Source organism: Myiozetetes cayanensis, unplaced genomic scaffold, assembly GCF_022539395.1.
Source record: "Myiozetetes cayanensis isolate MyiCay16 unplaced genomic scaffold, myiCay2020 scf9, whole genome shotgun sequence".
NCBI classification, from domain to species: Eukaryota; Metazoa; Chordata; class Aves; order Passeriformes; family Tyrannidae; genus Myiozetetes; species Myiozetetes cayanensis.
Window position 1 is genome coordinate 14,238,971 of NW_026088185.1, and position 23,676 is coordinate 14,262,646.

The following is a 23,676-nucleotide window of genomic DNA, read 5'->3' on the forward strand; positions in this document are numbered from 1 at the left end:
GTGTTTCTTCCAAGATTTTAAAATGAAATATTAATAATGGAAGCATAAGAGAAAATTTAAAGGATATGGTTGTGTCAAAGAAACAAAGCATACATTGAAGTCCCATTTACTGTGAGCAAAAGTCTTGCAGCCTTCCCTATCAAGCCCTGTGGCCACAGAAGCAGAGTCAGTTAATGAATCAGAAAAAAGCTGGTTACCAGATGTCCTTACTTATTAACACACACATCGCATTCTGTAATGGCATTCACTAAACAATCTGTGTGGAGCAGACTCTGCTCTGTTTAAAGTCCCTTTTTCAAAAAAACCCCACTTCTAACTTTTCTTCCTCTGTGATTGATTTGAGGATAGCTGTTGTTTAAGATGCTGCCAGGCATTTTGTCTAATTGAAATTTCTCCAACTTTCTGAAGGTTCCTGAGGTACCTAGCAAAAAACAAAACTGTTTTTAGCATTTATTCTTTTACCCTTATTTCTAAAATGATAATGAAATAAGATAAAATAAATAAAAAAATTATTAACTTAAAAGCAAAGCAGGAGAGAAACCAATTCTCTTTGATTGGTTTCCACTGCTGCTAATTTTAATGCCACCCATTGTTCAGCTCTGCAGTCTAATTTTATGTTAATATCCTGAAAGTTGTCAAATCTTGGCAAAACCTATGCATAAATTACACAGAAAGTAGCTCACAGGAGGGGGAAAGTAATGACTGTCATGGTTAGCCAAACCCATTAATAGTCTGACAAGCAATAACCCAAGAGCTCTGGTCAACTGCTGCAGACATCTGTGAAACTTTTGCAATTAATTTTTTTTGGAGGAGGTATCAGCTGTGAAATAGCACATAAGTGACTGATTATTATCAGCTCTGCTGGTGAGGGCAGAACTGATCAACTCCAAGCATTCATCCTTCTACTACAGACTTACTGTTTTATGAATATAAAAGTTTTATTTTTCTAAATTTTTTTGAGGCACTCTAATCTCCAGAAAGGGGGAAGGAGGGGTAGTTGTACATGAGTAGCACTTTACTTACACATAATCTTTCACATCAGCAGTTTCCAAAGAACTTTTCATAGGTCATTAGCATTATCTGTCTGTAAAGTGGAGAAACTGAGTCAGAGGTAATGTCTGTGTGTTCATGCACATGACAGAACATGAGAGAAGCTGAGATATGAACAGAGAGACTTCCCTGAAGTCAGATATTAAGCCAGAGATATCTCTGCCAAGTCAGGCAGTGCTCTATAAAACTGTATGGTGACCTATTTAAAAGCTGGAAAGATCACACTGTGATGAAGACAATGTAGCTATTTGCTCAATTTTTTGATCAAATACATTCTCCTGAATTCTTGTTTTTAGACTGAAGCATCAGCTGAGATCTGTTCTATGATTCTTCATGAATCCAAAATTCTCAGTGGCACTAAGTCTTTGGGGGAAAATACATTACAATTGGGCTGACCTGGTAGAGGTCTGTTGCATCAAACTGCGGGCCTGTTAAAGTTAAAAAAGGAATATATTTTAGTTTCTTCATTAATACCTAACATGACTGACGTGCTACCAAGTAGCACATGGATCTGGAAAGAAGAGTGAATTTGCCCTGTTGTATTATTGTGCTTGGTTTTTTCTCCTGCTTTTTATACACTCTAAAACCCTGATAAACATTTGTCACTGGTAAACTGTATTTTTATCTTTAGCAGGATACCGTTACTGGAAGCTTTGACTGAATTAAATGCTATGTACTCCCTTAAAAGCTTCCTCTTGTGCAAAAAAATTCTGTTTTTCTCTAAGTAGATGATCTGAAATATTGTCTCTGAATTTCTCATTGTCACTACAATACAAAATAATCCAGTAGATGCTAAAACTAAAAGTAAAACCTCTAAAAGTCCTCAGGCACCATGATTTATACAGAATGCTGTACCCCTAAAGAAAATAATTGCTCTCACCAGTATTAATGAACAGATAATTAACATGATAAATATATGGGACACATAAAAGTGCAGCAATATCTTAGTTTTGACTACAATACAGACCTTGTGTGCTGCTGTAACACAGCCATTACATTACAGATCTTTCATTTTTATACTTCGCTTTTTTTATTCTCTATCTTGAATTGTGCTAAAGTTTAGTGGACAAAACAGAATAAGCAGACATTTTAGGATGTATTCTGAAAAAACCACAAATGTTATTCAAAGAATAGGATTTTTTTAAACCAAACTTACCTTGGAAAACACAAGAAAAAGGGACATGCTAAATGTAGCACATAAACTGATGCCTACAGTCTGGAAAACAAGTTTGCTACTGCCTTGGGACACATAATTTTTAGAAATAATGGACCATTTGGCAGTTCTGCACATGTCACCAAGCATACTTGGAAACACCATGGGCTTTGCTTTATTAATATACATGATTTCAAATAAATTCCCTCTGAAATGATAGAGAAATCCTCAAAACAACTAATTCATGTGACCTTCCTTTATTTAAGACAGCCTTAACACTCAGGCTGTACTGTACTCTCAACAAAGATAGATATTAACCAGTCTACTGTTTTTCATCCCCAAACTCTGGCGGAAAGCAGTTCTTTGGGATACATTGCAGTGCATAGATAGGAAACTAGAACTGGGGATTTACTTGGGGTGATGCATCATTCGAGTTAGAAGAAAGATAAAGGGAAAACAAATCTTTGATCTTGTTTCTGTAGCCACTTCAAACTGAGTTTAGCAGACCTTCCCACCTCAATGAAGCTGTTTCTAAGAGGATAGCACACACTGCCCTTTTCAGAAGGGTCCTTGAAAAGAACAGCAGCAGTGGCAGTGGGGAGTTCAGACACTTTCCACAGTGCTGCAGTCAGTGCGGTCCTGGGAGTCCTAAAGGTGAACGTAATCAGTACAAGCAAAAGAATTACTTAGGTGCCAGAATACTCTGCTTTTTAATTCCAGCCAGATCCATGGTGCAGTAAAGCAGACGAGAGGCCATACCCCCTCTCACACATAATTTCTAGGAGCTTTAGCCTGTGGAGTCCTGTCATTCCATGAGTACAATCTCTGCAATTGTGCTCGGCCCCGCACAGAGACTGAATGCCTGAAGGTGCCCTTCTGCCCTTGTGTTTCTCTGCAGACATGGACACAATTTAGCTTTTAGTTGCCCGACTGAGCTGATCCGTGTAATTCAAAAGCATCTTTTCTCCTGGCCATGGGTTATTTGGAGGAGAAGGACTTGAAGACTCCTCTTTTTTGCCCTTTGGCACATAAAATTCAATAGGATGTTTAGGTTGGAAAAGGGCCTGCTCAGAATTAATGCACTTTTTTTGAGAAAGTTATTAATAAATTAAACATATGCATTTTTTCTTTGTCAGTTAATTGGTAAGTAACTACAAAGCAGGAAAATGAAGAAATGAGATAAAAATAAACTAGCATGGACAAGGGAAGAAGGAATATCAGGTGTTCCTAGCATTAAGAAGATGAGAGAAGGGGATATTACATTTTAAAAATTCTGGTTATTTAGACTAGATAGTTGTTGTTTTCCACATTTCCACATTTCTTTGCTTTCATGAAGAGAAAGTCAAAACTTGGACTTTCTTTTTTTGATCCATACCACTTATTTCTACATCAGTAAATTGAACTTTCTTGTGACTGTTCTTTGGCATAGGGTGGAGACTGGCCCATATCCATGCTACGAAACTGTCTCACTGTCCAAGGGGTGTTTATGTTCACGCTACCTATGGGGAAAGGTCCTTGTGAATTGTTTGGAACCACTGTAGCTGGGAAAAGCCAAGAGTGGGTCAGGGACTCTTCTAACAATTTAACAGTGTAGACAATCAAATTCCCGTGCCTGGAAGCATTTCCCTGGCTCTTTTAAATCTACTAGTCTAGACACAGCTACTGTGGTCAAAATCTGCTTCCCCTCTTCACGTAAATAGCTCCAGTGAAGTCAGCTGTGAGATTGGCTGTAAAACAAGAATTCTGTTTTGCAAATGATTTCAAGCATTTGGCCTTCATTCTACATTGGGGAAAAAGAAAACAACCCACAACCTTGAGCTTTCAAATTTTTAAAATTTAACAACATAACTGAGAACTATCCAAATAACCAAGTGGCCAATATGTTCATCTAGAATGTAGGGGCTCATGTTGAAATCTCTATCTTCTCTGAGTGAGAAAACCCTGTCATATTCCTGATGAGTTTGAGAATCCAACATATCAGGAATTCAATACATCAGCAATTCTGGCTCTCCAAATTATTTTCTTTCTTATATTAGCAAGAAATCTTACACCGAAGCTGAGGAAATTCCAATACTTAAATATTTTTACTATGAAAAAGTGTTTTGTTAAAGATATCCTGGTAATTTACAGGATGTGGTTCCAGAAGTTAAAAAAACAAACAAACAAACAAAAACAAACCAGCAACAACAACCAACCAAACCAAAACCCAAAACCAAAACAAACAAACAAACAAAAACAAGACACACAAGAAACAAACAAAAAATAGACCCACAAACCAATCCCAACTGCCAATCAACTCAACTTAGTGGTGGCTAAGACACTTGCCAAAGTAATGTCTCATTCCAGAGCTCACAGGGGTTCAGGTGGGTTGGGAATTTTTTCAATCAAAAGTTTTTTCTTTTGTAACTAAATTAACTTGTACATGAATTTTGTGAAGTAAAAATATGCAACAATATATGAACAGTACTATTTTAGAAAAATACTGTGGACAATTTAATATTTTTTTCAAGTATAAAATATTGAGCCCTTGCTCTGAAAACATTTTCATTTGACTTTCATCTCACAGAAGAAAATTAGAAAATAAGTAGACTAAATATATTCATAGGAAAAATCTAAACTAAGCAAAACATTTTGTGTCTTGGGTCTGAATATTTTATTTTGATTCCTGCTTTAAAAATCAGTATTTTTAGTTTACACCTTTTATCCTCAAATGAAAAATACAATCTGTCCCAGATTTATTAAAGTCCTTTTTAACTGCTGTGTATAAAGCTAATTTTCTGGAAAAATAATGAGTGAAAAAATATTTATTATAATTCTCTGGAAGATATTTTTAATTTAATTCAGCTCTTGCTAGACATGCATTTTCATTACGGTTTTCCATCTGTAATTTCAGATTCATATTTATTTACTTCAGTTGTTTTCTATATTGTCTCTCTATAGAAAGAAGAAAGATATATGCCACAACCATGATATTTTGAAAAAAAGACAATATTTAATTGAAGAAATACCTCTAAATAGAATATTATTTGCTTCAAATTAGTTTAAACACCACATCCTGGACACAACTGACCATGCATTAACACTAATTGGAGACACTTTCACACAGGGGCTGTTGGACTCACAAAAGCCTCTTAGATACAAACCACATAGAATTCATGCACAGTCACATGTTAAATTCTGTTTGATCAATGCCATTAGCCTTATCTTTTTGGATCTTTTGGGATTTTATAGTATTAACTGTAAGCTAATGCACACCCCCCTGCACCCCTGTCGCTGATCACACTGATAAAGCAGTCAGAATACGACCTGTACAGCCCTGCTGGTGCTTAGGTATGTGCTGTGGCTGCATTCAGCAAAGACTCGCTGAGGGGCTGTGCATGACAGCTCACTCTCCACAGGCATGAAACCTCTCACCCCAGGGTAAAAGTGGGCAGTATGTCTACTAAATTTACTGGTTAGTTGAAGGAGTTGCAGCATGTGATGGAGGAAAAACAAGGTGAATTCCTTGAGCAGAGAGAACAGAAAAGGGACTGCTGTGTTTCAAGCTATTCATTTGTCTGATTCAGAAAGAAGAGGGGAAGGGGAATTGCTCATTGGCATGACTGTGTGATATTCATTCCCCAGAAAAAAGAGCTGGCTGATGGACACTCACAAATCTCCCCTTAATACGTAGGTCAGCTGATTCTCTAGAGCCCTTCTAAACTCAGGCATTTTATTGACACCTGCCTCCAAATAGAGAGGATGATGGTTGGATATGAAAAACTTGGAGAGCAACAGCTCTCAAAGGGCTCCCCACATCAACCCTCAGCACTGGAGAGGATCAGGATGTTACAGGATGTTACACTGAGGCTGCCTGTTTGCAGACAGCTGGGGACAGAGCCAAAAACAAATCTAAAAGGAGAAATATCAGCGGCTTTTTCTGCTTCAAGTCCTTTCCTCACGTACATGAATTTAAACTCATGTCCTTGTTCTATAATATGATCCTGCTGTATTTCACATCATTCTATGCAAAGTTGTGAATGATTCAGAGAAAAATACCCACTGAACGCTCTGATGTTTGGCACTGGCAGCAGTGTAGACTAAGTTCACAAGTTCTGACTTCTGTAACTCTAACGATCTCAGTTAACAAAATACATTAATCAAACTGGTAATCCATTTACATTCTAGTACAGGACTTCCAGAATAAAAATGCAGGTTGGATTGAAAAAATGTCAGTCATCTTTGGAGAAGGCTTAAAGGCTTATGTTTTCTTTATTATTTTGTATAAAAATACTGAGAAATACAAATAATACTGTGAAATGGAAATACTTTGGAAGGAAGTATCCATCATTAAAAACAAAATAGAAAAGCTGAAATATCAAGGTTACATACATTACAGCTAGAATAAATGCAGAGTCTTAACACAATAGCACCCTAACCTTTTGATTTTCTTATTTCACAAATGAAGATGCATTATAACGTCTGGATTGATTGATCAACTATATTGATTGATTCATAGTAACCATCTGTAGGAATAGCTATATAAGTATCAGAACTATTTTCAAATTTTCAAAATACAGCTGTCAGGTATATTTTAATATTTAAAATATTTGAGATCAGGTGCTTTCAAGTACTCAGCCTCAGTCTACTACAATTCAGTAATGTTTGATTAACTTACAACATGACAATTGGAAGTAGAATTAGATTGTCTTGCTACACAGTTATATACTTTTTCTTCAAGCTTATGAATGACAAGAAAATCAAACTAAGGTCTATTTCAGGCTTTATTACTTAACAGTAGCTATCTTGCTTACTTTTTACCCTCATACTGATTCTCATTTATTTCTTGCATCTGTCTATCTATCTATCTATCTATCTATCTATCTATCTATCTATCTATCTATCTATCTATCTATCTTATTATTTAATTTGCTAGATCATGAATTCGCTGGAATGAATAATTTTTATCCTCAAGGTCACTAAAGGTATATTCAAATTTGATGTTTGTTTTTTGTGATTAACAGTAGTTTTTGGAATGTCTGAGGAGGATGATGTCTCTACAAGCTTGTTTATCAATAATTTTCAGAGAGTTATGTGTTTAATTATTAAAATTTAAAAGGGTTATGATTCAATTCATATTTTATGATATATATGTTTCCAAGTAAAATAGTCTGATTGGGGGATGTGGATCTCAAGAACTTCAATCTGAAGTTAATCTTTGTAAATCAGGCTAGAGTGGATTAAAATGCAAGAAAGGAAAAACCTTACTACAGGTTAATGAAATGGACTGAATCTAATCCAAAAGAAACTAAGTGATTATAAATTGAAGATTACTGCAGAATAAGTCCTCTGTAATCCTTCTATAGTTGACATTGGATGTGTGACTTTCTAAAGGCAGGTCTATTAGAGTTTAATTCCTTTGGTGATTTTTTTTATTATTTTCTAGAGCATTGAATTGTCTTATATAACTAGTACACTGCAGTTTTTATAGGATTTAAAAAATCCTTTTCCATTTTGGGTATAACTCATAGAGAAATCTGTATCTTGATTATTTTTAAGAAGAGCGATGAATTTTTTTAATTTTTTTATTTTTAAAAGCAAGACATTTCTCCCCACATTTCTTACCTAAGCAAGTTAAAAGAATAAATTGTTTTTACATGTCTGGGTTTGATTCCAAAAACTCCCACCAGGTTAGGTGGGTTGGATAGGGTGCTGCTGGCCATGTTTGCAGTAGGACACACCACTGGCACATGCTCAGGTTGCTTCCTTTCAGGTCCCAGAGCTTCTTCCACAGACTTGCTCTCTACCCTGCTGAATTGCAGTAAATTTGGTCCTTCACTCATACAAATTTCAGGGAAAATAAATAACGGATTTATTAATGGCATTCTCATTGAATGTTATTGGATGAAGAGAAGTTTTAATAATTCAAGATTAATTGGTATTCATTAAAGAAGAACATAAAGAGTAACAGGGGTTTTGTACAACACCGGACCAGCAGTGCCATATCTCATTCTTAACAGAACAGTACAATTCCACTGATTGCATTGAAGCGAAAGTCAGAATGGTTAACAAGCCAAAAATGTCTTTCAACTAGAATTGTTTATTTTAAAAGATCATATAAATTAATGTAAATTGTTACACTAGCAGAAAAGTTAGCAACACAATTATTAGACAAAAATTTTTATTTTTGATAATAATGCACATAGAAACTATGGGGAATTTAGAAAATTCCAACTGAGAAGAAACTTTAATGAATTAATGAATTCTCATTCTAGTTTAGATGTAGAATCACAGCAAAGCACACATGACTAAGATACTGATTTTTTTTCCTTGTTTCTTTGACTGTCTGTAATATTCCAGGCAAGATCCTTAACTATTTTATTACCTAGCTTCTCCAACTAATAGTTAAGATTATGGTGCTTCATTATTTTTGCAATCTGCTTTGTGATAGATCAGTGCATATGTGTACATATAAAGTGTGTCACGTTCATCTTTAGTACTTTTCATTTCTGTTGCAGTATATGGTATTTTTGGTAGAGAGATGGTTTTCTTATGAAGGTTAGATTTTAATCCACAAAGGGCATTGCCTATGATCTGGACAGCATCAATTTCAACATAGCACTGTTGGCAGCATGCATTAGTAGACACACAATTTGACCTGCACCAGCATACATCAGCCTCAACGTTTGTTTTCTCAACCATTTGGAGAATCTGCAGAATGTATCATTCTGGATGTCCAGAAACTTTATGCCCCATGATCCAGAAATTCTGTAGCTATTTTGAAGATGCAAGGAGGGTAAAAGAAGACACTGTTATGAAGTGTCTATTAAGTTAAATTGCTCCTTTTTTTTGTATAAGTGAAGATTTTATAAACAAGGAATGCAGACCAGATTTATAAATAAGGATTTATAAGCAAGGAATGCGTATTACAATGAAAATTAATCCAGAGTCCACTAATATCCATGACACTCCTAAGAGGAAATATTTCATTGCCTAATCCAGAGAAATTTTTAAAACTGATGGCTCTTTCCAGACTGCTTAATGCAGACCAGTCCTCCACAGCAATCAAACACGCTTTGCATCATCAGAGGAAATATTTCTTCCTGGTCTTAAGGTGCTGGGATTAGTCTGAAAGGCAGTTAGTAGGAATTTAACCTCACCAGTATTCTCTATCCGGACTCTCAATGCAAAGACATAACTAACTTCCCGTACATCAGTAAGCTCATTGACACAATGAAGCAACAACACATTAAGCATTTTAAATCTCCAGGGCAACAGACATAGTGATGGATGGCTCATACACAACTAGTTAGCCCCTGAGTAATAAAGGAAAATAAACTTTAAAGTGATAGTGGCTATATTCTTCATTAGAAACTCTCACACCTGCAATTGACTAAACGATGCTTTGGTTCAAGAACTTAATGATTTCTTGAAAGTCATCTGTATCACCCCAGAGTTTCAGTGTGTCACCCCTGATAATTGTCTCCAGTACATTGCATTGGTTAGTCATGGCCAGAAACCACACCACACCATCGGAGTGCCTGGAGAAGCTTGTTCTGCAGCAACACTAGCTTTGTTGTGTTTTATAGATCCCTCTTCCTCAGCAGCAGTGCTGCTGTGGCATCCATGGTCATCTAAAGGCACAGAACAACATTCTGTCAGCTGCGTGACCAAATGTGAGTGGGTATTACTGTACTACTTACTTGGTTATCATGTGTCCTCCATTACATCTTTCAATATTTAAAAAGTGTCTCTGACATGATGTTCCTTCATTTGATATAATTTATTGCAATCTCTTGTGTAATTTGTGTGCTTTTAGTCTGTTTTACAAAGTATGAGAACAAATAGCCTTCTCTCAAGTTTATATCAACATAACCCAAGAGAAGGCTTGTCCTATTTTATTGGTAATCCCTGTTATTTCTTTAGCAGCACGAATCCCAAAGCTGCTGCATTGGAAGGGCAGAAAAGATGATTCTGTCTGATCACATCATATACCTGATCTCTATTTAACCTATTACTTTATCCCAAGAACTGTAGGTTTGAAGAATTCTTTGAAATGGGTCAATCCATTTTGCATATTTATGTTTTCTCTTGTCACTCCACAGTCACCAACAACCTTAAGTAACCCTGAGTAAATTCCAGGAACTGGAATTTTTTTCCTGTTTTGTTTGTTTGTTTGTTTTATTTTTTAGGTTTTTTATTTATGCAATTACGCCAAATATTTAAGTTCTTGTCTGAAGCATCTCTTAAATGATACTTCCTTAAACACAGAGAGACACAAGAATATATATTTATGCACTGCCAAGGCAGTGCTTGGGACTGAGTAAAATGATAAACAAGTTCATCTATAGAAAAAAACTGCTCTTAAAAATTATGGTCAAAAAAAAAGGAACTGTTCCTGCATTTAAAAAAAGCTATGAACTGTATTAATTGTTTGGGATTAATTTAACATAACTCAGAGGGTTGTGAAATGATTGGAAGGTCTCTCTTTACTTACCAAGAATAATCTTAAAAGAATTGATAAAATGCCTCCATAGCATCTTTTGCTGCATCTAACAGGGTATTTGAATCCTCCATCATTTACAGACATGCTTGACTTCTCAGGACATAAAAGGTTTTCTTGTTGTAGAGTCAGTGAACAGTAATTTACAAAACACAGGAAACCTACCCAAGGTTTTGTGTCTCAGAGTGGAAGATCATCCACGCTCTGAGTTTTAAAAGAGAAGACAAATTAAGGGATATCAAGCTGTAGTGCTGAATTCCTGAGATGGATCTGACTTAATTTAGGCTGTATGGTTATGAAGAAAATTTTCGGCTGTTTTTCTCAGTGAAAAAAATGAAAGTATAAATTATATGACAGGAAATAAGAGCTCTGGTTAAGGCACTGTTTTAAAAATATCCAAAAACCCAATGAGTTTTGAAGGTACATAAACCTTTATGAAAGTAAACATAAATCTACAGTCCTCGGAAGTCCAGGCTTTTTTGCTACTAATATATTATGACCTTGCCCACACAACATTTTTACATGCACTATCATTAATCATTAGCACTATTAGAGATACAGCACAATATAATTAAATTAATCTCAATTTACTACAATATTAACATACAAACAGCTACCAAGTTTGCTAAATCACAACGCTATGACAAAATAACTAAAACTCATGATCAGTATAACAAACAATTTAACTGAAGTTTAGACATACTTCTATGCATTTCTTTTTTTGGAAAAAATAGAACAGGTTATTGACTTTACTATGGTGACATTTTATTTTGTGATTAATTTTAAAATAACATTGTAAAAACTATAAACTCATTTTAATTTGACAAGCATTTGGTAATTAATTTTCAAACAATGCTATGGGAATCTAAGAAGCACTCTTCATTTGACATGTATTTTATAATTTATTTTAAAACAATGCTGCACAAATCTGCAAAGGCATTATTCATTTGAGAGTTCATTAATTATGCAAATGAGTTGCAATTAACAAATCTGTTCTGAGGATGGCATTTGCATAATAATGAACTTCATGTTTGTGACATTATTTAATAAGATACCTTTGTGCATTTTTAAACAAAACACCCTTGTGAATACTTTGGTTAAAAATGGACGACCAGTCAGTAACATTAAAAGCCAAAATACTACCAAGAGCAGTATCACTAAAATAGTTCAGATTGCCTAAGCTCTCAGCAATAAAAAGGGATATAAAAGCTGACTCTTTTATTAACCTCTCCCTTCCAAAACATAGACTTTATTTTTCATTTATGGTGTTTTCAAAATGGTGCTTAAGGAATGACATTGGGAAAGAACTGGTATTTATCAAGACAGCTGGAAATAAACAACTGAATGCAAACTCTTATTTAGTGTTGCTGCTGCATGGCATAGATTGAGTCCGTGACTATGCGGTGATGGATCTTATTACAGTCTTCTATGCAGCATGTGAGCTAGAAGTCTAGTGATGATCTTTTACTGGTTGTATGCTTAGCACATGGCAGCAGCATCAAAAACATACTTTGGGCAAAGTGTCCTTGCTAAAGGAGAATGATTGAGTAAAGCCCTTTTGTTTCCACCAGTGCAGCAGTGAGGGCACTGCAGCCAGGGATCTGTTCCCACACATCCCATGCAGAGCTTAGCACAGCAAAGTTTTTAGGGCAACGGAGACCTGCATGGTAACTGGAGGCAAGATTGTCAGCAGGAAGAAAAGGGACTTCAGTCAATCATGAAGGCTTTGTGGCACCTATTTTTGTGTCTAGCCCAAGACAGTGTTGCTTGGCAACACTCTGGCAGAGTCTTGGTCCTCTGATGGGAGACGAGAGGCAATGAATCAGTGATGCGACTGATAAATTCACAGTGGCACCTTCGAGGTGCGTTGCCTGCAAGCTCAGAAGGCTGGAAATCCTTAGATAGGGCTTCCAACCTTCCCTAGTGCCAGTGACTCTCCTCTGGCATTTCTTATATTTATTATTCTGCCATCTGTGACTGGTGAAGAATTATTGTGGTGCAGAGCTGTATGTGAATTCTCTAGGACTTAGTCAAGTGCTTTGAAATACGTGTGATAGCAGCTTTCATCTGAGAAAGTAAGTTAAATATTCAATAAAAATTGAATAAAAATAAAAACCAGGATAAAGAGATATAGAAAAAGATGAAAAAAAAATACTTGCAGAAAGTTGCATCTCCAAACTCTTCAGTACCTGGAGAAAAAGAACTTAATGAACTATTTTTAATAGAAAATTTTAAAGTAATGAGCAGGAGGGGGAAAATGAGGGTGTGTGAGAAATTTTTTATTAAAAGATTCGACTGATGTTACGTTCTTATTTATATTTACACTTAGGGAAGTCCAAGATAATGATTTTATTAACATTAACATTTATAGTAGTGCCAAGGAATTTCAGCTGAGAATGACACTACTTGTGACAGACAAGGTATGGGAACCTCCCATCTGGGAGAATTTACAGTTGAATAGGCAAGGCAAAGAGATGACTCAGGCAGGAGGGGTCAAACAGACAAAACAATGGCATTTGGAGATGTCACAGCATTTCTGTTCATACCTTTAAAAAGTTCAAAGAGGTGAGGTTTAGTTAAGAGCCATAGAGTGTATGGAAAAGGGGGATGAGGAAGGGGATGTGAATGGAAGGGTGAGGCAGAATAAGGTGATGGTATCAAAGGGCTTCGAAAAAGGGACCACATGTACTTGATAAGTGTGCAAAAGTCATTCTTCTTGGATGAATGGCAACATCTGGAGAAGGTTCCTGCTGTAGCTGTTTCTCCTCACCTCCTTCTAGGTGAGGTGCTGATGCCAACAGCAACTTCTGTGGTTTTTGGTTTTATTTCTTTTACCCAGAGGCCCAATGGCTAGGGTTTGGCAGCTACAAAAGACCTCTGTATTAACATTTTCCTTTCAGAAGGAATGAGAGGAAGGATCTTGCACCTCAGCCTCTTCTATCAGGGTGTTGCAGTGATTCCAGTCTTCAAGGTATCCTCAACTAGTATGGGAAGAAAGAGCACGCTGGCTCTTCTGTGTGAACAATTGAACAGGAGCTACCTCTTAGTACAAAGTTAGCTTTTAACAACTCAGATGTCTGTTATTTTACATTATGTGTGAATAGGTGACAGACTGAAAAGAAACAACTAGATGTGGTTACTAGATCATATACTAGATCATAAAGTGATCTCTCCTGAGGGGTGGCCTTGCCACCTTATTGCTGCCTTTCCCTCTTCTTTTTGTAATATTTGTGTTTTTAGTTGCCATCTCCACTACTCATATTTCTTCTGAGCATCCTTCTCAGGGAGACCTGCCATGCAACAATGTACCAAAAATGTTTGGGATGCTGCTGGTGTTCTTAATCTTCCCTCAAAGCACAAAGAGGCATGCTGTGTCTCCCAAGCCTGTCCCACTGCTTCAGCTTCAGTCTAGTTCCATTCACGGATTTTAAATGATTTTGATAACCTTCTCCTCTGTGATCCCACTGCCAGGAACTAGCAGCTCACTGGAATTAATCTATGCTGCTTTACATGGGCAGCTTACACATGCTTCTTGGTCTTTGTGTCTCCCAGCTTCTTCCTTCCTGACAGCTTTAAGACAGCTTTTGGATGCTCTTTTAGCCAGTGATGTGCCATCCCCCTCATTCAGTATTTACAGAGCAAGTGGTGACTTTCAGAATCTTTCTGACGTTATTAATTGATATTTTTCTCAAAATGTTCGTGTCAGTCAAGTCATTTACTTGACTGTCAAATCAGGATTTAGTGCCGTTTTCTCTGTTTTGAGATCTCTCTTCAGGTGGGATTTCCACTTTTTACTGGGACAATAAGTGGAGCAAGTATAAGGGTATTGCTATATTAAGTGAACCATATTTGGACATTTTAACACATTCATAGATGTCTTGGTTCATAAAACAGCTGAGAAGCCTTTGCTGTACTATGCAAATTTGAGATACTCTTTCTAGCATTAAATAATAACTAAGGATCCTCTCCTTTGTGTTTTGAAATCTCATTAACAGGGCAGAACTGTTGTTCATATAATTTTGCCACACACAGAATGAAAACCTAATCTTGTACATTTTATTTGTATTGATCATCCATAAAATATTGCCTTCAGAAAATGTTTATATTTCTTTTTATCTTAGTTGATTTTATGAATTCAACTTTTGCAGTTAACTCAGTCTACATTTATATAATAAGAATCTATTCCAAGTTCAATGAAAAATGCATGTTTATCATTAAAATACTAATGCACCATTGGTTCAAGCAGTGAGGTTTTGTTATTTGCTCAAGAACAGAGTAAAACTGGATGTGATTTTCAGATTTCTGTAGTTGCTGATAAATGTGATTCTTCTTCCCACATAGAGAACATATTTCTTAAAATTAATTTGTAGACAGAAGGAAATAACATGCAATTAGATCATGTAAACATTCATTATTTCATGTAAAATAATTAATAGCTCAGCGATTGCTGTAGGAAAATAATGTATTAGCGCTAGTCAGTTCTTGTTCAATTTTCCTTTCTATGATTCAAACAATGAGTAAGTCCAGAAGCACTTGGGACAAACTGTATTTCCTAAAGTCTCTCCAGATGAAAGCATGACAGGAGTAGCCAACTGATACAATATTGAACAGCACTGGAGATTAAAAGGAACTGCTATATCTCAAAATCCAAAACCAGTGATGTTAATCTTTTGCTCTTATTTCATAGCGTTTCTTATATCCATCTTATATGTCTCTATTGAAACTACTGTCAGTTCTCAGTGTCTTGGGAGCTTGAGAGCAAGTGCGTTTGTAACAGTCGCTGATGTGAAAATCTGCAGCAAGAAACTCATGGTCTGAATACACACACTGCTCCGGAGGTGCTTAGTTCTGCAGATTCTCAGGGACAGTTTACTTGGAAAAGGTTTGCAGAACTGTGCTGATTAAGGTTGCAGTTATATATTCTGGCTAGGTCTTTAAAATATGTAGAGGTGTACAGAACTGCCCAAGGGGAACAGAGGGCTGAGGTGCTAGTCAATTGTTCTAAATCTAACAAAAAAAGCCAAAACAGTTTGATGAAGACTGACAACACACACTATAAGAAATACAGGTACATATAGCGCTGGTGTTCTTAAATAGGTACTTGGCTGCAGGTGTGCACAGCATTTTTGGTGTTTCCTTATTGCCCACAGGTGAGACTACTGAGACCTGTGTTAGCACTGAATATTAATAGAGATGGGCATAGCCTATGCTACAACAAAAAATGATCCACTTTTGTAAATTGTGTAACACTGTTATTAATAGCTATATCCTGTCTACTGTGACAACACCATAGTGGAAACACAGGTTTCAAGGAAGCTGTTGTGGAAACAAAGGCCATGCTATCTGTAAGCTCCTGGGGAAAAGGAACTGAAAGTTTAAAGCTGAGGCTCTATAATGAGTTGGCCATTTGACTGTAGCCTCTGGCAGATTTCTACTGTGTCCCACTCCCAGCTATTGACCTTTCTGCTGTTGGATCGTGGAATCTCCTAGTTGTCCTATGTTAAACAGCACTGCAAAGACCAGTCAGGAGTTTAGTACTAGAAAGGATTGTGAACTGGTTTGTTTACTAGCTAGCAGTGTCCTAAATCTGATGAAGGGATTCTTATGAAATATAAGATACAAATAACTGATTTTCACCTTTTCACTGGTTTATGCTATCCTTTCATTTGTGCTGAGATCGAAGGACAAATTCCCCTAGAATAATTGAATTCTATTTTGTACTGTCTTCTCCCTATGTACTGGCAATGTAATTAACACTTTCAGAGATTCAAAAGCAGTAAATACACTAAAATATTTGGAAAGGCTTTGTTTTTCTCTTACGTGCTCCTGAGCTCCCAGGTATTTCAAATGCTTGCTACTATGAAGTGAATGTATACCAGAGAGCATAATGAATCTTGCTGGTGTGTGTGTATGTTTGTATAAGATCCCCTTGAAAACTAAACATCGGATGAAGCAAACAATCCTGGCCACATCCCATTTTTGACCTCTTAATCACCCTAAATGCTGACTTGCTGTATCACTAGGAGATGCTATTTTTGACCAAACTGTATATAACCATGAGGTGAATAATCGACAAGGGAAGAAACCAACAGTGCACTGTGTTTTTGTGAAAGGACATACAGAGACTGAATCCAAGAGGGATAGGACCAGCAGCAGCAGTGGTCCTGCACTATTTTGTAAATCTCTGTAACACCCATTCACAAGTAGCCTTTGAACCACTGGAAAATTGCTACAAACATGAAGGTTCAGAGGAGGTATTGCCTGACTTAGAGTATATCCTTGTTCCAGTTGACTCTCCAGCTATAATGTTCTCCAGTATTTACACAGGTTTCTGTTAAGTTAAAACTCTCTTATTTAGTTTTTTTACCTCTTTTTTTCTACTTGCTTGACCATCACACTGTGTTTTGTTCAACAAATCATGAGTATAAGAGAGGTTCCTCATGCACAGATTGAGTTTGACTCTGCAGCACTGCATAAATGATCCTCTGTGCTGTACAGTGACTGTTTTAACTGGATCCTGCCACAGCTTCTTTGTGGAGTAAAGGAAATACCCCTTTCTTTTGTACTCTCACAGTCTGTTCTTCCCAGCCCAGATCTGTAATTACATAGGCTTGGCTGTGGCAATAGTTACATGGGAAAAGTACATTCTTTGGTCTTTGTAGTACGTGCATTCTTTGTGTTGGATAATTTCAAGTACAAACACTTGCCATCAGACTTACTCACTTGCAGAGTGTGTTATTCCCTTCTGGGATTTCAGTCACCATCTTTACATCTCCAGTGGTGTCTGTGCCATTGTTTTTATCACTCACGTAGTACTTATCTTGCTTAAGTATTAAATTTTATATAAAATATAAAATATTAAATATATTAAACCTTCTTTTCCTACTCTTTTCCATCTCTCATAATTCTTTCCTAATGTGACCATTTCCAGCCTCATTCTCCTTTCTGCTTAGGACCATTACAGCTGTGTAACCATTAAGGGCTTGTTTGAAACCTGTCTTATCCAGCCGGACAGTGCTCTTAGAGGCTGTATAAATGTGGGGTTTGCCTGCAATGAATTAAGCTGACCTACAGAATACCTCTTGCTGTTCATTCCCCCAGTCACACACTTGTTCATCTCTTCAGGGTGTGCAAAGCTTTTGAAGAAAGACAGGACAATGAATTTTCTAGGTCAGAATAAGTGCTCTGAACACACCATATGTGAAGAGCCTGTCTGGGGTTTTTTTTTTGCAAAACATGAGAAAACACAGAGAGTAAGGAAAACCCTCTGTAACAGATTCATATAAGTTGGCAATATTTAGCCTTCACTTGCATACTGTTCTATGTGGATAGTACTAAAAACCAGATAAAAGATCAGGAAACCCAACTACAACTGAAATTAAAGCACCTTTCTGCATTTTATAAATGCCACACATTGAAACACCAGAAGGAGGAGGGCTTTTAATCTTGTTTCCATTCTTTATTAAGATGCTTTGTGTAATTAGTTGCATTTCTATTGGAATAAATGGCAATTTGGAATTCATCCAAATTGAAAACCTAAATGAAAAAGGAGCATTAGTGGTGGATTGCATGCTAAAAGAGGCAAACTTCTCTAGGGCAGATCTGTTCATGCAACTTGGCCCTGCTTAAATAAAATCTATAGAATCCATGTGGAATTTAAGAGGGAATGTAGCACATAGGATGGATGGGAATGCAAAAGAAAACAGATTTTCAGCCAGAAGGGCAATTCACTTATAGTTTAATGAAAACCCCCTAAAACCAGACAGAATTATGTATGCTATGTAGAAAGTTTGTTTTGAAATTAAAAAAAAAGGGAGCCTAAAAATAAATGCAAAAATATGACTGTGTATTTTACCTTATTGAATTGAGTGTGTTTCAAAAGTGACTGATATAAGGACCTAGTTGCCAAATGAAATTATGCTGCGTTCAGGTGACAGCATTATAAAAGTACTCTTGATGCTGCTGTAGGGTATAGTGTGCCACTGCTTCCAATTATAAATTCCACTTGCAGCTGTTTTTTTGGCCCTTTTAAAGTATTTGAAAGGCATAAAATTTTCACCTATTTATTCAAGCAGTTATAAATTATAAATATTTTTTCCTCCTGTCTTCTTTTTTTTTTTTTTTTTTTTTTTACAGCTAAAGATTTGAAGGCATTAATCTGTGATGTACTCTCTTAGTGCTTTGGGGGGAAAATGGGAAATGACTAACTTAGTTTTGTTTGGGGAAGTTGTTAGTGATAATGCACATTACCTTTCTGGGGATAAATATTTCATAAAGGGTTTTAGTGCACAGACTTGTGTGCATGAACAACAACCACACAGGACATGATGAACTACAATGCCTCTGAAAGGGCTGTCACAGTCCATTGTGTCAATCTAAGAGCCGGGATGTGTTTGAATAAAATCAAAAATATGTTTGTTCTGGTGACATTTGGATTTTGGTGTGAATAATCCAGCTAAGGAAAGCAGAGATTACAGAGTCTTGATACTTGACCAGAAAGAGCTTACTGGTTGGTACTATTTCTTGTAATGTGCCATATAAACCATGAATTGCTTGCTTGATTTTCAATGTCTAATATTCTCCTTAAAGCTAAGGTAACTGGGCTTTTAGAACATGAGCCATGATGGTTTAGATGATAGATGCAAGAGGTATCTAATTGCATATGGATATAACAGTTCAAATTTTTGTTTTGTTCAAATTTTTGTTTTATAGCTAAAGACAAAACAAGATTAAATAGTGAAAGTGATTTAAATTTCTCTTTATAGGGAAAGATGGGTGAAACACCTTACTATCCTGTTAGAAATCTGAATTACTCCTATGGAAGCCTTATTTTCCTTTTTTCATTGCTTTGAGGAAGCAGTTTTCCTGTGTTTGCAGTAACAGTAAAGATAAAGATGCTTTACAGCTCCACAGTTTCTTTTCAAGTTGATTGATCTAATAGGAGCTTTCTATCATTAAATTCTATAGGCAGACTACAGATCCCTCTTCTACTCATGCATCAGGTTTGAAAAGTTTCCTTCCTTCTAATACATACATGAAGGAACCAGCTACAATTTGCCTAAAAATTGAGTCAAGTTACAAATTTACAAAGCCTTCTAGCTTCGGAGGCTCATCATTCCAGTACTCCACTTAATTTCACTTCTTGGAAATAGGACTTAAGGTCTGCAGTGCTTTGTGATCTATACTAACAAGTTACTTTATTTCCAGAAATAAAATGGATATTAATGCATTTTTCTGAGTGGCTGTTAAATGTCACTTACAAAAAATAAGCCAGTGAGGCAGGCAACTTTATGCGCTGCTCCTTGAGCTTTCAAAATGAAGATGTTTTTACCAAAAGTTATAGTTAGCTTTGGATTCTGGACCTAACTGCATTCTTTATCTTGTGATCAGCACTTCCTCACTGGAAACAATAAAACCAGTAAATCATGAAGACCCTTTGTACTATGAATCTTTGTAGAAAAAGATGGCATTGCTACTATTTCCATGTCAATATACTGCTTTCTCAAAACACTTTTCTTAGTACAAATGCATCACATTCATTTCAAAATGAATTAGTAGTCAAAGTGTTCTCATATAAGCTTAAATTTAGGCTAAACATGAGGGAAACCCAAACCTAACAGTGTTATCTGTGTCTCTGATACGTCAGGCTAAGTGTGATAGCTGGCTATTGGCAATACAAATTGGAAGGCCTTCTTTAATGCATGGAAGGTCAGAAAGCAAAGCTTGAAAGTTCACAGAAGGCCAGATAACAGATGAACACTTACCCATCTTTGGCTGCCTAGGGAAAAATCAAGTGCTATTTCTTGCACTTTCCTCCCTCTGTAGCATGACTAAAATACCACAGAATAAGTGATGGCAAAAAAATATTCTAAGATATTCTTGAAGATCAGCTTGTCCTGCCCAATTAAAAAAGAATATGTATAGGTACTTAGATCAGTATTCTGATCACCGAACCCAGAGCTCTAATTAGAGGAGCCAGGAGATGCTTCATAAGGTCTTTTGTTCACCTTAAAGAAGATGATTAAACAGAAAAGGTAATGACAAAATAAGTAATGCAACCTCTGATTATAAAATATTGTGGGCATTTCAATATGAAGTATCCTATGGGAAAATGTGTATGACTGAGTCTCTACCAGGGATTGGAAGAGGTGAGGAAATTCAGTTTTGCAAGGATACATGAATGGAGAGTGCATGGGAGCTTTGCATCAAAGTATGTATGCATCAATACATGAACACTACATTTTTGCTTCTTGTGACTGTGTTTGCAGCTGCCAAAATTATGTTCCTGAAAGTAAGGCTCTCCTGTTACATTTCAGAAGTCATCTTTCTAGGACTATCACAGAGTATAGCTGTTTTTTCCTGGTTGGCATTACATGTTTTCACATTTCACGTCTATCATCCTGTGCATGTGTCTAGGTAAAGTAATACTGATGGTATTTATTTACCCATGATTTTAATCACAAACATTTTCCACAAACATGCACTGAGACAGAATAAGCTTTCTATCCTTTTAAAAATGTAGTACTCTAATGACTCTAGGCCTACTTATCTTTGGAGTCTGACAATGCTGAATTTTCATTTCGTCAAATGCATCTGCAAGACAAAATTGGCTAAAAACATGTTCTACGTTACAGCAGAGTGAAGCCATGAATCACATGGTAACACATTAGAGCCACTAGTATCAAAGGAGCCCATGGGGAATTTAGGAAAAGGTAGTTAAGCAATTAATGAAGATATTTAAAATCCTAATATGGCAGAGACAGCTTTGAAGGCAACAAGAGATTAATATTTATTTAATAGATCATCAGATTCTGTGCCAAAAAAGAAATATAACAGAAGCCACCCCACTCTGGATGCAAATATGCACAATTTGAAGAATATTTTGAGGCAACAATGACATCAGCACGTCACACATTGTCATGATAGCTGGGAAAAATATCTTGCCTTAAAGAGAATATTACTTTTACTGCTTTGGACTATTTTGGCTGAAAATAACTGCAGTGATACAAGCTCTGTCACAACACATTGAATGAAGTCTTCAAAGAGAAAGAAACATATTGCTACTTAACAGAGGTGGCACAGGTTAGTTATATGATTGACAGAAGATAAGTGTAGCTGCTCTGCAATATTTTAAGGGGTTTGATGTGACTATCACCTCCATGCAGGAATGGAACTTTCCAGTTTCCAGAATTGTTGGTCATATTAGATAGGCCAAATTTTACTTCTCAGTAAAGGTCAAACTTCTGTGTTTATATCGTTTTCAGAGAAGACTGGAGGTTTTGTTGAGGGCAGCAGTACAGAGAGACCGAATCTATCACACAGCTGGCATTATTTCTTTTATTCTTTTTCAATAAAAATTATACAAGTGTAATACAGAATTCATCCAAAAATATTAGGAGAACTATTCTTTACACTTGCTTCTAGTATCACAGAGGACTGAATTGAAATTAGTAGCAAAGCAGAATGGAAGGCTGATAGTAAACAGTTCTCACTGGACATCAATCTCTGCAATAATGAAGAGGCAAATGTGTTTTGGTTTTTTTTTTTACTTCTGCTTAGTATCTAATAGGTTTTTTACTCTAGTTGATTTCTTTCAGACCTTCACTCTATTGTACCCATTGCTTAAATCCCAAGTAGCCTTTGTTTTTGACATCTTGATTTAAGGAGAATTTCTCAAGAAACAGTTAATGATGACATGTTTTATAAATTGACCTACTGCTGTGCATTGCTGACAAAGTAGCTTTGTATGTATCATTCTATTTTAAGTGACAGTCTAAAATTTATTGATAAAGTTAATGCATTTATAACAAGGTGAATTTAGCAACTACCACGATATATCCCTTCTAGAATCATATGCTAATGAAAAAGATGCTCTAATAATTAGGGCCGAAGACCACTGAATACAACACCTTCCAATTAGCACTCCCCAGCTTGAATACTACCATTAACATTAAACAACAAAACCAAAAATGGGTATCAATTCACATAATAGAAACTAATTGATGAAGTTGGAGGGTGTGATTATTTGTGATTACTTTACAGTCATGCACTGAATGTAGGAGAACCCCAGTTAGTAGTTAATCTCTAGCTACCTCTTTGAAGATAATGAAATTGGCTTCCTACTGATGATTATTCATTAACAATTAATTCTTTCTTGGTGATCTGCTTCATTTTCAGCTTCTCACCACAAACATGCAATGGAATAATTACAAGTGGAAATGAAAAAGCAATTAGTGGCAGATAATGCCAACATCTGATTAAAAAACAGTAGAACAGATTAGCCATTCAGTAACTGCAACTTTGCTGCCTTCAGCAGGGAGATGTGAGTTATCCGGCAATATCACAGTTCAAGCCGCGTTTCCCTTTTATTGCTTCCTTACATCATGGTCTGCCACATTAAATGCTTTCTTTTATTCTCGGGGGCATTGACTTGTTGTAAGTAATTTCTAAAGATTAAGTATGATTTGAGGTGATTTGTCATTCTTCATGTTGAGACTATCTGTCAAGAAAGAAGGAAAAAAGTACTTAAGCCAATTTGTTTATTGTAGTTATAAGCAAATGTAATTTTTTTTTTATTTGAGGGAGGATGATTGAAGATTTACTTAAGTGAAGTGTATGGACTCGAAGATCCTGGAATTTAGTTTCTCCTCCCCTAGACAAGTATTCTCTCTTAATTTAGAAACACAACAACAATTTTCTGTTGTAGCATATGATAGTTGTCTTTACTGTCACAAGCTTAGCTTGTTTTTGAAACAGTACTCTGATGCTGCTGGTTCTGCAGCTCACCACCACAGAAATTAATAAATGTATACTATGATCTTTTAAAATTGTAAATGATTTACATCATGCAGTACCTACAATCCCAAAATTACCGAACACTTGCTCAGCAAGAAATTCAACTAAGCAAATAAATGCTTTGTAATAAATCTACGAAGTCCATATGGGATCTGAGACCTGATTGTAGACCTCCCGCTGCATACACAAACCAAAG

General features: G+C 36.2%; 1 long non-coding RNA gene across 1 annotated transcript in view; it reads right to left on the reverse strand.

The window, feature by feature from the left end:
* Positions 1-348: 348 nt before the first annotated feature.
* Positions 349-23,676, reverse strand: part of LOC126652829 (uncharacterized) — a 100,712-nt gene continuing 77,384 nt past the window's right edge. The window contains exons 2-3 of the long non-coding RNA XR_007632064.1: positions 1,024-1,084; positions 349-421 (exon numbers count right to left, since the gene is read on the reverse strand). This is a non-coding gene — a long non-coding RNA (uncharacterized LOC126652829). The remainder of the gene's footprint in view (positions 422-1,023; positions 1,085-23,676) is intronic.